This window comes from Vulpes lagopus, chromosome 8 (genome assembly GCF_018345385.1).
Source record: "Vulpes lagopus strain Blue_001 chromosome 8, ASM1834538v1, whole genome shotgun sequence".
Classification (NCBI taxonomy): domain Eukaryota; kingdom Metazoa; phylum Chordata; class Mammalia; order Carnivora; family Canidae; genus Vulpes; species Vulpes lagopus.
The window spans coordinates 116,579,205-116,593,773 of record NC_054831.1 but is presented as its reverse complement, the minus strand read 5'-3'; the positions used below and the strand labels follow the sequence as shown (position 1 = coordinate 116,593,773).

At 36.2% G+C, this 14,569-nt stretch overlaps 1 protein-coding gene across 1 annotated transcript in view; it reads right to left on the bottom strand.

The window, feature by feature from the left end:
* Window positions 1–14,569, bottom strand: part of ITFG1 (integrin alpha FG-GAP repeat containing 1) — a 286,044-nt gene that overhangs the window by 249,037 nt on the left and 22,438 nt on the right. The gene's annotated exons all lie outside the window — the stretch shown is intronic.

Genomic DNA, 14,569 nt, shown 5'->3' with positions numbered 1-14,569 from the left:
CTCTCTCTGTGACTATCATAAATAAATAAAAATTAAAAAAAAAAATCCAAGTTCATCTAGATTTACTCCTATGCTTTCTCCTGAGAATTTTTTTTCTCCTGAGAATTTTATAGTTTTAGCTTTCATATTTGTCTTTGATTCTTTTTTTAAGAAAAAATGATTTAATGATTTAATATTATCATAGATGTTTTTTCTAAGACAATAAAGAATGATGATGATTATCTCTTATGAATATTAATTCCAACATTTTGAGCTAAGGAAAAGAATAAATTTAGACCCTTACCTCAGACCATATATCAAAAAGTAACTAAAAATGGATCAAAGGGTTAAAACTATAAATCTTTTGAATGAAAACATATGGGAAAATCTTCATGACTTTGGATTTAGAAATGGATTTTCAGGTATAACACCAAAAGAAGAAGCAACAAAAGAAAAAAATAGATGAATTAGGTTCATTAAAATTAGAAACTTGTACATTACAGGATACTATCAAGGAAATAAAAAGACAATTCCATAGAACGGGAAGAAAATACTTGCAAATATCTCTGATAAAGGCCTAGTATCTAGAGTACATACAAAACTTTTATAACTCAACAATAAAAACAATCTGATTTAAAAATGGGCAAAGGACTAGATATTTCTCCTAAGAATATCACAAATGGCTACTAAGCACATCAAAAGATGGTCACATTTTAGTCATAAAGGAATTTTAATTTTTATTTATTTTTATTTATTTTTAGTCATGAAGGAATTGTAATAGAAGACCATGATGAGAAACTATTTCACAACCACTAGGATGGCAATAATCAAAAGCCAAAAAATAGTATGTGTTGGGGAGGAGGTAAAGAAATAGGAAATCTTGTACACTGCTGGTAGGAATAAAATGGTGCACTGGTTGTAGAAAACAGTTTGGCAATTCTTCAAAAAATTAAACATAGAATTACCACATGACTCTGCATTTCTATACTTAGGTATATACCCATAACAACTGAAAACACATATTCAAACAAATAATTGTACATGAATACTCTCAGCAGCACTACTCACAACAGCCCAAAACTGGAAATGACCCAAATGTCCACCAACAGATGAATGTAATAACAAAATGCCATTCATAAAATAAAAATATTATACAGCTAAAAAAAACCACCTAAATTACTGATACATGGTGTAACATGGATGAACACTAAAACATTGTGCTGGGCAACCTGGGTGGCTCAGCAGTTTAGCATCGCCTTCAGCCCAGGGAGTGATCCCGGAGACCCAGGATCGAGTCCCATGTCGGACTCCCCGCGTGGAGCCTGCTTCTCCCTCTGCCTGTGTCTCTGCCTCTCTCTCTCCCTCTCTCTCGTGAATAAATAAATAAAATATTTTAAAACCCCCCAAAAAACATTGTGCTATAAGAAAGAAGCCAGACACTAAAAGTCATATCCTCTATGATTTCATTTCGATGAAATATAAGCAATAGGCAAATCCACAGAGAGAGAAAGCAGATTAGTGGTTGCCAAGGACTGGGAGTAGGGGTAAAGGGAAAATGATTGTTTAATAGGTACAGGGTTCCCTTTAGGAATGATGAAAAGCTACTTGAAGTACATGATGGTTGTAAAACATTGTGAATATATGAAATATCATTAAATTGTACACTTTATATGGTTAATTATATATAATTTTATTTCATTATAAAAAACAACAATATATGCCTCATTCAGTTTCCTCTAATGTTAACATCTAATATAACCATAGTACAATTATCAAAACCAAGAAGGTCACTCTGGTAAACTATTATGAACTATAGAAGAAAGAGCAAGCTTAAATAAAATAATTTCTCAATTCCTCATCAGAATACACTCCAGTGTCAAAGTCATTTTCATTTATCAAGGCCCTGCTTTGCATTTCTTACTGGTATCTGAGTATACTTTTCTCTACTAATAGCAGTTTTTAAGATGTAAGCTCCTCTGAGGGGCTTCTGGGTGGCTTAATAGATTTACCATCTGACTCTTGATATTGAGTCTGGTCATGATCTCAGGGTTGTGGGATTCTCTTTCTGCTTCTCCATCTGCCCTTCCTCCCATTCTCTCTCTCTCTCTCTTTCTCTTTCTCTCTCTCTCTCTCTTCCTCGTCCTCCTCCTCCTCCACCTCCACTTCCTGGAGAAAAAAAAAAAAGCTGTAAGCTCCTCTGGATACCCCGATTCATGTATTTATCTATTTACATTGACTAACCAGGACATGGCTCCCAAATAGTGGCTGAAATGAATCATGGTCTATAGTCAGCAAATATTTGCTGGATTATGTCATAGTATCAAGTAGCATTTCCTATTCTTCTCTACCTCTAGTGAGAACATGCAATTTTTCCCCTGCAATACTATGTATGTTCGAGTGAAATATGGAAGCCTAGGTATGCCATCTCCAAAGAGAACTTTAAAGGTTAATTAATAAGTCCAACTGAATTATCAATATAGCATCTAAGTGACTGGGTAGCAAATAAGATTTATTTGGACTTGGTTTTGATGTATTGGGAAAGCAGAGAGAAACAAATGACTAATATGCTCTAGGCAGGTGAATCTGGGAAAAAGAATAAGCATTCAGCAGGAGAATTTTCCCTCCACCAGGGGTCCATGTTCTACAAACATTAACTTCTTCCCAAAATCCTTATGCATACTTTTTAGCATACAATAGGCCTCATCTGTTGCCAAAATAAAACTGTAGAAACAAAATTAAGCAAATGCTCAAATAACCTGATTTTATTATTTTAATCAAAATTCCATAATATAAGGTTATGGCAGTAAGATATAAAAGTGAAAAAAAACTTTTTCTTTTCCTTTTTTTTTTTTTTTTTTTGATAGTCACACAGAGAGAGAGAAAGAGAGGCAGAGACACAGGCAGAGGGAGAAGCAGGCTCCATGCACCGGGAGCCCGACGTGGGACTTGATCCTGGGTCTCCAGGATCGCGCCCTGGGCCAAAGGCAGGCGCCAAACCGCTGCGCCACCCAGGGATCCCTTCACTTCTTTTTAAGATAGACCATTTATTCATAGGCTCTTTAAATTCTAAGCATTAAATTATTTTTAATTACTAACAAAATAATCAGATGTAGGCTAGAGAGATTCTACAAGTTTAACCCAAAGTCATTTCAGAAGAGCTTCCTAATGTTCCCAAGAAATTTGTAATTATAGGTCAAAAGTGAATTAAAAAATATAAGCTTCTACAGAATTGAGCTCAATGAGGTTAATTATGTGGTTGTCTTTAATTACTGCCTGAGAAATTATTGATCTTATTCCTTAAAGAATTTTTTATAGATTTGCTTTGAAATAAGTTAGAGTTTTGGAAAACTTCACCTAACTCCTACACAAAAATGTACACTTCAAATAAAGAATTTAAAAGCGCAATAAAACAAAAATGATAAAGTAGCAGACTATGGGCCAAATTCAGCATGAAGATTTTTTTTAAATACTTTGAATTCACTGGTAAAATTCATTTATTTATTAAAGATTTTATTTATTTATTCATGAGAGACATGCACACACAGAGAGGTAGAGACACAGGCAGAGAGAGAAGCAGGCTCCATGCAGGGAGCCTGATGTAGGACTTGATCCTGGATTAAGCCCTGGACCGAAGGCAGGCGCTAAACCGCTGAGCCACCCAGGGATCCCCTCACTGATAAAATTTAAATACAAAATCGGATTTTACATAAAAATCTGATTTCCAGCTTCTCTTAAAATTACCAGGTCTGATAACAAACTGGCCTTTTCCAGACAAGGGCTATACTGCCTATGGTCAGCCAATGTCCCCACCTTCCCAAATTGCTTCACTCATTTTGGTTTCTTTTTGGGTTCATCTAGACATTCGAGTTTGCAACTCCTAACAAAATATTAATTATAATATTCCTTTCCAGAACACTTCAAATCAATATTTAAGGTCTTCACAGTATTTTAACTTTTATATTTGTTACCTATATTCTGTTAATTTACAATAATATCTCTTAAAAGGCAGTTAACATCTCTTAAAAGGCAGGTATAAGTTAATCCTTATACTTTATTAGCTTATGGGGGCAGGGAGAAGGGAAGAGCTATTATTTATTTTTGTGATGCATTTTAAGATAGCTGAAAATTAAATGTATATGCAGTTGTATACTAAAATTCAATTGTCTAAAAATTTAGAGTTGAAAATAAAATTCATTTCTCCTTCTACCTTTACCTTTGTTCTCTGTACAAATCAGTTTTTTGCTAAGAAGCAACAGACACCACCTTTATAAGCAACTGTATTCATATAAACTATAATCTTCTCATATATATGCTCAACTCCATTTGAAGACCATGGTCACAAATACAAACTGTTCTGATTACAAAGGAAGAAACAGCAGAGATGAAAAAATGGGCAGTTCTGAGCCGTGTCGAGTATATTCATTAACATTTCTTGACTTCTGTAGAACATTACAATTATTAGCTACCCACCACCCCACCCTACAGGGAACATAATTATATCAAGGTGTTCTAATTTGTGGGCACTATTACCCTTAATCTCAAAGAATAGCATTTATCAAAGAATGAATTTCAATGTAATTAATGTCACCTGTAGCTTTTAGCTGCTTATGGTAACTGCTCTTTGAAATGACTTTTTGACTCAAATGACTTTGAAATGACTGCTAATCCACCCACTTTTCAGTGACCAGACCAATGATAATGAATTATCATTATTTTAGATATACAGATAAAAGCAATTACCAGGAGATGGGTATAGCATGCTTTTCCAAGCTCTCTAGTTTAGTCTAGTGGTCTTCAATCATTTTTGCTCAGATAGGCTCTAAAGGAATCTTTGAAAACTATGTATCCTTTAACACATTAAGTTCACTTCTAAAAAAAAAAAGTAGTAATCTAAATATTTTCATTAGTTTAAACAGCTACAAAGTATGTAATTTTCAAATCTATCAGAATTCTTAAGATGTTATAATAAAATACTCATTAAAAAGTATATCCAGTGGAATATAAATATCATGTTGAATTTTTACCCATCATTCTCCATACAAAAACTGCATCAAAAAGATTGCTGGAAAAGATGGGGGAACAGGAAGACCCCTAAGCTCATCTCATCCTATATATACAACTAGATAACACTCACAGTGTAATTAAATAACCCGGAAAAAGACCCAAAGATTGGTAGAACCAATTCCCAAACTAAATATAGAGAACAGGTCACATCTAAGAGGACAGGAAGGGAAAGACAAAGTGGGGAGCCAAAAGGTGGGGAGCTAAACAGACCAGCAGGCAGGAGGGTGGGATACTATAGGGAGAGAAACAGAGTCTCACAACAGGCAACCTCACAGGGAGATAAATCCCCCTAACATTGGGCTTTGAAAACCAAATGGACCAAATTTCAGGAGTTCTTAAAACTGGCACGACTTAAAACTTGAAACTTTAAAAATCACTGGGCTCCACACTCTGGAGGAACCATAAGGTGAGAGAACATGGAGTCACTGCCCTGAAAGAGCACAATAAACAGCTTGAAGAGATACAGCATAGAAGCAGCAGTCTGAAAAGTGCCAGGGTCATACTTCTCAGAGCGTGTGCTGGAGGGGCAGGCTTCCATGGGAGACTTTTTTAGGAACAAAGAGGTTGGCAGGTGGTACTCCCCACGCCAGCCTCCCAGCATACATGCATGTCCATCTGCGGGAAGCAGTGCAGTGCCAACACTCCCAAACTTACTTGCTTATATTGCAAGTCCTGCCCCAGCAAAACCCTTCCCCCAGAGGACCCACACAAACCTTGCTAACGCTGTGCACTGAAACGCACATACTTTGTGGACCTATTCCTTCCAAACCAGCTGGCCTTAGTAATGGTGACTGCAGTTTCCCTCCTGCAAAGACCTGTTTGCAAACCTTGCAAAAACTGCAGGTCTGATCTGACAAACTATGTGGATCCACAGCCTCAAATATGCTCTTGGCTAGAGCACATTCAAAACAGTGCCAAAGCCTGGCAAGTATGCAAGCAGCCCCAACAAGTCCCAGAACAACCACAAAGTAACTCCTGCCTCAAAGAGAGGGAAAGATAACCACATACACTAGTCAGACCATGGACACAGCAGTGGACTAGGAGCAGATAGCTGGTCTGACTGCAGACTGCACCCACCAATCAAAGTTTCTCAGAGGATGACACAGGGTCTCTGCAGTTTGGTGCTACTGCATCTCTGACAAACACCTGGTCTGACTCAACTCAAGCCCAATGTGGCCTCAGACTGGCCTACTAGCGAGACAGGGACCAAATAAAGCCCACAACAGGCAAAGAGAGCCATTGAGGATGACTGGACTGAGGGCAAAAGTAGCTCAGCCACAAAAGTAGGGCACAGGCAATACACATAGGAGATAGTCCTTAAATGCCAGGTTCTGGTAAACAGGTAACACTGCACTGCAGGGCACTACATGACCTTTTCTTCAAAAAGCCATAATTTTCAAGAGCAGGAGATGTAGTTACTTTGTTAGTACACAGAAACAGACCAAAGAGTTAGACAGAATGAGGAGACAGAGGAATATATCCTGAATGAAAGACCAGGGCAAATCACAGCAAGAGACAAAAACAAAACAAAGATAAATAATATGCCCAATAGTGAATTTAAACTAATGATCATAAAGATACTCACTGGGTTTGAGAAAGAGTTGAGGACTTTGGTGAGACCCTTAACAATGAGACAGAAATTATACACAAGAATCAATCAGAGACGAAGAATCAGCAACTGAAATTAAATATATACTAGAAGGAATCAATAGTTGACTAGAGGAAGCAGAAGAATGGATTAGCAACTTGAGGACCCAGTAATGAAAAGGAATCAAGATGAATAGGAGAGAAAAAAATACAAAATGAGAATAGACTTTTGGAACTCAGCAACAACATCAAATTTACTAACATTTTCATTATAGCAATCTTAGAAGGAGAAGAGAAAGAAAAGAGGGCAGAAGTTTTATTTGCATAAATAATAGCTGAAAACTTCCTGAACGTAAGGAAGGAAACATATCCAGACCCAGGAGATGGCAGAGATCTCCCAACAAAATCAACCCAAGGAGGTACACATCAAGATACATAATATTAAAATGGCAAAAAGTAGTGACAGAGGGAGGATTTTATAAGCAGAAAGAGAAAACAGATACAAACAAAGGAAACCCCAAAAGGCTATCAGCTGATTTTCAACAGGAACTCTGGAGGCCAGATTGAGTGGCAGGATATAGTCAAAGTGCTGAAAGAAAGAATATTCAGCAAGGCTATCATTTAGAATAGAAGGAGACATAAAGAGTTCTGAGACAAATAAAAGTTAAAGGAATTCATGACCACTAAAGAAGTCCCATAATAAATCTTAAAGGAGACTCTGTGTGAAAATGGCAGAACATAAGAATAGCATGAAAAGTAGGAAGCCTGAGAGCAGAAAAATAAGTATATTGTAAAAATCAGTCAAGGGATTCACAAAATAAAAGGATGTAAAGTATAACACTATATATCTGGGGAGGTGGAGGAGAGTAGCAAAGAAAGGGTTCAAACTTAAGTGATCATCAACTTAACATAGACTACTCTATGCAGAAGATGTTACATACAAATCAAATGGTAACCACAAACCAAAAACCAGTAGCAGATATAAAAAAAGTAAAGGGAAAGGAATCTAAATATATCACTAAAGAATGACAACAAACCATGAGAAAAGAGAGCAAGAGAAGAACTGACTACAAACAACTAAAACAAGTAATAAAATGGCAACTACGTACATAACTATCAATAATTACTTTGGAAATAAGTGGACTAAATGTTCCAATCAAAAGACATAGGGTGACAGAATGCATAAAATGCAAGGTGCATTGCTGCCTACAAGAGACTGATTTAAGACCTAAAGATTCATGCAAACTGAAAGTGAAGGGATGGTGAAGCATTTATGAAGCATATGGAAGCAAAAAGAAAGCCAGGATAGCAATACTTACAGCAAACAAAATAAAGTTTAAAACAAAGACTGAAACAAGAGAAAGACACCATATAATCATAAAAGAATCAATCCAACAAGGTAATATAGTAATTGTAAATATTTATGCACCTGACATAGGGGCACCCAAGTACATAAAAAAGTTAATAACAAACATAAAGGGACTAAGTGATAGTAATATAATAGTAGTATTGGACTTTAACATCCTACTTACATCAATGGACAGATCACCCAAGGAGAAAATCAACAAGAAAACAGTGGCTTTGAATGACACATTGGACCACATGGATTTACTAGATATATTCAAAAATTCCAACCTAAAACAATAGAATACATTTTGTTTTCAAGTGCACATGGGTCATTATCCAGAATAAATCACACATTAGGTTACAAAACAAGTCTTAGCAAATTGAAAAAGATAGAAGTCATACCATGGATCTTTTCTGACCACAACACTATGAAATTAGAAATCAACCACAAGAGAAAAATATGGAAAGAGCACAAATACATGAAGGTTAAATAACATGCTTCTAATAATGGATTGGTCAACCAAAAACTCAAAGAGAAAATAAAAAAAAACATGGAGACAGAATGCTTGAGTTGATTTCAGCTCAGGTCATGATCTTAGGGTTATGAGATTGAGCCCAGTATCGGGCTCCATGCTGGGTGTGGAGCCTGCTTAAGATTCTCTCTCTCCTCTCCCTCTGTTCCTTCCCCTCACCCCCCAAATACATAGAGACAAATGAAAATGAAAACACAATGCTCTAAAATCTGCATGATACAGCAAAGATTCTCTAAGAATAAGTTTATAGCAAAATGGACCTACCTCAAGAGCAAGAAAAATATACAACCTAACCTTACACCTAAAGGAACTCAGAAAAGAACAAACAAAACCCCAAACCAGTAGCAGAAAAAATGTAATAAAGATTAGACCAGAAATAAACAAAATAAAAACTAAAAAAACCAATAGAACATAGACACTCAATCGCTGAGCCACCCAGGCATCCCAATGAATAATTATATACCAACAAATTGGACATACTAGAAGGAGTGGATAAATTTCTAGAAACCTACAACCTTCTAAAACCAAATAAGGAAGAAATAGAAAATTTCAACAGATTACAAGCAGTGAAATGGAATCACTACTCAATTCAATCAAATCCCAAAAAACAAAAGTCTGGGACCAGACGGCTTTAGATGAAATCAATCAGACATTTAAAGAGGTAATACCTATTCTTCTCAAACTATTAAAAAAATAAACAGGAAAGAAAACTGCAAAATTTATTCTATGAGCCCAGCATTACCCTGATACCAAAACCCCATAAAGATACCACTAGTAAAAATAAATAAAAAACAAAAAGATACCACTAGTAAAGATAGCTAGAGGCCAATATTCCTGATGAACATAGATGCCAAAATTCTCAATAAAATACAAACTGAGTCCAACAGTACATGGAAAGAAATCATTCACCATGATCATATAAGATATTTTTTTTAAAGATTTAATTTATTCATGAGAGACAGAGAGAGAGAGGCAGAGACATAGACAGAGGGAGAAGCAAAGCAGGCTCCTCGCAGGGAGCCCGATGTGGGACTCGATCCCAGGACAGGGATCACGCCCTGAGCCAAAGGCAGACGCTCAACCACTGAGCCACCCACACGTCCCCGATCACGTAAGATTTATTCTTGGGTTGCAAGTGTGGTTCAATATCTATAAAATCAATCAACATGATACATTATATCGATAAAAGAAAGGATAAAACCATATGATTATTTCAATAGATGTAGAAAGAGCATTTGACAAAGTACAACATTCATTCATGATTACAATTGTGGACAAGGTAGGTTTACGGGGAACATATCTCAACATAATAAAGGCTTTATATGAAAAACCACAGCTACTATCATCTTAAATAGAGAAAAACTGAGAGCTTTTCCTCTGTAGTCAGGAACAAGACATGGATGTCCACTCTCATCACTTTTATTCAACATAGTACTGGAAATCCTAGCCACAGCAATCAAACAACAAAAAGAAATAGAAGACATCCAAATCAGCAAAGAAAAAGTAAAACTTTCACTATTTGTGGGTGACATGACACTATCTATATATGTATAGGAAACCTGAAAAACCCCACCAAAAAACTGCTAGAACTGATAAACAAATTCAATATAGTGATACAGCACTTCCATACATCACCTAGGGCTCATCACAATTGTAAAGTTGAAGGATACAAAGCTAATGTACCAAAGAGGTGAAAGACCTATATTCTGAAAACTGTTAAACATGTATGAAAGAAACTGAAGGTAACACAAAGAAGTGGAAAGACATTCTATGCTCATGAAATCAGAAACACTAATACTGTTAAAATATCTACACTACTCAAAGCAATCTACACATTTAATGCAATCCCTATCAAAACACCAACAGTTTTCACAGAGGTAGAACAATCTTAAAATTTGGATGGAAACACACAAGACAATGGATTAGCCAAAGCAACCTTGAAAAGAAAAACAATGCTGGAAGCATCACAATTCCGAACTTCAAGTTATATTACAAAGCTGTAGTGATCAAAATAGTAGCTACTGGCACAAAAACAGACACATAGATCAGTAGAACAGAATAGAAAACATAGAAATGAGTGCACAACTGTATGGTCAATTAACCTTCAACAAAACAGGAAACCAAATACAATGGGGAAAAGACAGTTTCTTCAACAAATGATGTTGGGAAAACTGGACAACAACATGCAAAAGAATGAAACTGGATCACTTTCTTACACAAAAATAAACTCAAACTGGATTAGGGACCTAAATGTAAGACCTGAAATCATAAAAATCTTAGAAGAAAGCACAGGAAGTAATTTCTTTGACATCAGGTATAGCAATATTTTTCTTGATGTTTCTTGATGCAAGGGAAACAAAAGCAAAAATAAGCTATTGGGACTATATTAAAATAAAAAGCCTCTGCCAGCAAAGGAAACAATCAGCAAAACTGAAAGACAACCTACTGAATGGGAGAAGATACTTGCAAATGACAATTCTATAAAGGGTTAGTATCCAAAAATATATAAAGAAGTTATACAACTCCACACCCCAAAATGAATAATTGAAAAAGGCCAGAAGACATGAATATACATATTTCCAAAGACATACAGATGGCCAACAGATACAAGGAAAAGGTGCTCCACATCACTGATCATCAGGGAAACACAAATAAAAGCCACAATAAGATATCATCTCCTACATGTCAGAATGGCGAAAATCGACAACACAAAAAACAACAGGCGTTGACAAAGATGTGGAAAAAGAAGAACCCTCTTGCATTGTTGGTGGGAGTGAAAACTGGTGCAGCCATTGTGGAAAACACTATGGAAGATCCTCAAAAAGTTAAAAATAGAAGCATTCCATGATCCAGCAATTGCACAACTAAATATTTACCCAAAGTATACAAAAATATTAATTCAAAGGGATACACACACTCTGATGTTTATAGCAGCATTACCTACAATAGCAAATTATGGAACCAACCCAAATGCCGACTGATGATTAATGGATAAAGAATATATGGTAAATATATACAATGGAATGTCTCTCCTCTATAAAGAAGAATGAAATCTTGCCATTTGCAACAACATGGAGAGAAGACGAGAGAAAACACAAATACCATTATGATTTCAATCATAAGTGGCATTTAAGAAACAAAACAAATCGGCAAAGGGGAAAAAAGGAGGCAAACCAAGAAACAGACTCTTAAGTATAGAAAACAAACTGAGGGGATGCCTGGGTGGCTCAGTGGTTGAGCATCTGCCTTTGGCTCAGAGCGAGATCCCAGGGTCCTGGGATCAAGTCCCTTATTGGGCTCCCCAAAGGGAGCCTGCTTCTCCTTCCGCCTATGTCTCTGCCTTTCTCTGTGTGTCTCTCATGAATAAATAAATAAAACCTAAAAAAACAAAAACAAAAAACTGATGGTTACCAAGAGGTATGTGGTTGAGGGGATGGGTTAAATAGCAAATAAGGAGTACAGTTGTGATGAGCACTAGGTGATGTATGGAAATGCTGTATCACTATACTGCACACCTGAAACTAGTATTACACAATACGTAAATTAACTGGAATTTAAATAAAAATGTAAAAAAAGAGAAAGAACTACAGGCCAATATCTCTGTTGAATACACATGCAAAAATCCTCAACAAATTATTAACACACTGAATCAAAGAACATATTAAAAAAATCATTCACCACAATCAACTGTGATTTTTCCTGGGATGCAAGGGTGGCTCAATATTCATAAATCAAAGTGATATGTTGCATTAATAAGAGAAAGGATAGAGGTGCCTGGGTGGTTCAGTCAGTTATATATCTGACTTGCAACTCAGGTCATGATCTCAGGGTTCTGGGATCAAGCTCTTAATAGGGCTCCATACTTAGAGTGGGGAGTCTGTTTGTCCCTCTCCTTCTCCCTCTACTCCTCCTCCTACTTATGCTCTCTCTCTCTCAAATAAATAAAATCTTAAAACAAAAAAAGAGAAAGGATAAAAACCATACGATCATTTCAATAAATGAAGAGAAAGCATTTGACAATGTACAGCATTCATTCATGATAAAATCCCTCAACAAAGGAGGTTTAGAGGAAACATAGCTTAACATAATAAAGACCATATATGGAAAACCCACAGCCAACATCATATTCAATGGTAAAAAGAAACAGAGCTTTTCCCCTGTGGTCAGGAATAAGACAAGGATGTCTACTCTCACCACTTTATTCAAAATACTACTAGATGTCTTCACCACAGCAATCAAACCACATATAGGAAAAAAGGGCATCCAGTTGGAGAACCATTTACCATTCAAATGGTCCTCAAAAGAAGCAGAAGTAGCAATCATCATATCAGATAAATTAAACTTTATCCCAAAGACTGTAGTAAGAGATGAAGAGGGACACTATATCATACGTAAAAGGGTCTATCCAACAAAAGGACCTAACAATCATGAATATTTATGCCCCTAATGTGAGAGCTGCCAAGTATATCAATCAATTAATAACCAAAGTTAAGACATACTTAGATAATAATACCCTAATACTGGGAGACTTTAACACAGCGCTTTCTGTAAATGACAGATCTTCTAAGGACAACATCTCCAAAGAAACGAGAGTTTTAAATGATACACTGGACCAGATGGATTTCACAAATATTTACAGAACTTTACATCCAAATGCAGCTAAATACACATTGTTTTCAAGTACACATGGAACTTTCTCCAGAATAGACCATACTGGGTCACAAATCAGGTCTTAACAGATGCCAAAAGATTGGGATCATCCTCTGCATATTTTTAGACCATAATACTTTGAAACTAGAACTCAATCCCAAGAAGAAATTTGAAGAAACTCAAACACGTGGAGGTTAAAGACCATCCTGCTAAAAGATGAAAGGGTCAACCAGGAAATTAAGGAACAATTAAAGAGATTCATGGAAACTAAAGATTCATGGAGAATGAAGATACAACCGTTCAAAATCTTTGGGACACAGCAAAAACAGGCCTGAGGGGGAAATACATCACAATACAAGCATCCATCAAAAAACTGGAAAGAACTCAAATACAAAACCTAACCTTTTACCTAAAGGAACTGGAGAAAGTACAGACAAATAAAACCTACACCCATCAGAAGAAGAGAGTTAATAAAGATTCAAGCAGAACTCAATGAAATAGAGACCAGAAGAACTGTGGAACAGATAAAAAAAACCAGGAGTTGGTTCTCTGAAAGAATTAATAAGATAGATAAACCATTAGCCAGCCTTATTAAAAACAAAAGAAAAAAGACTCAAATTAATAAAATTACAAATGAAAAAGGAGAGATCACAACCAATACCAAGGAAATACAAATGATTTAAAAATGTATTATGAGCAGCTATATGCCAATAAATTGGGCAATCTAGAAGAAATGGATGCATGTCTGGAATACCACAAACTACCAAAACTGGAACAGGAAGAAACAGAAACCTGAACAGGCCAATAACCAGGGAGGAAATTGAAGCAGTCATCAAAAACCTCCCAAGACACAAAAGTCCAGGGCCAGATGGCTTCCCAGGGGAATTCTATCAAACGTTTATAGAAGAAACAATACCTATTCTACTAAAACTGTTCAGAAAGATAGAAAGAGATGGAATACTTCCAAACTCGTTTTATGAGGCCAGTGTCACCTTAATTCCAGAACCAGACAAAGACCCCACCAAAAAGGAGAACTATAGACCAATATCCCTGATGAACACAGATGCAAAAATTCTCAACAAGATACTAGCCAAAAGGATCCAACAGTACATTAAGATTATTCACCATGACCAAGTGGAATTTATCCCTGGGGTGCAAGGCTGGTTCAACACTTGTAACACAATCAATGTGATAGAACATATCAACAAGAGAAAAAACAAGAACCATGTGATCCTCTCAATAGATGCAGAGAAAACATTTGACAAAATACAGCATCCATTCCTGATCAAAACTCTTGAGAGTGTAGGGATAGAGGGAACATTCTCAGCATCTTAAAAGCCGTGTACGAAAAGCCCACAGCAAATATCATTCTCAATGGGGAAACACTGGGAGCCTTTCTCCTAAGGTCA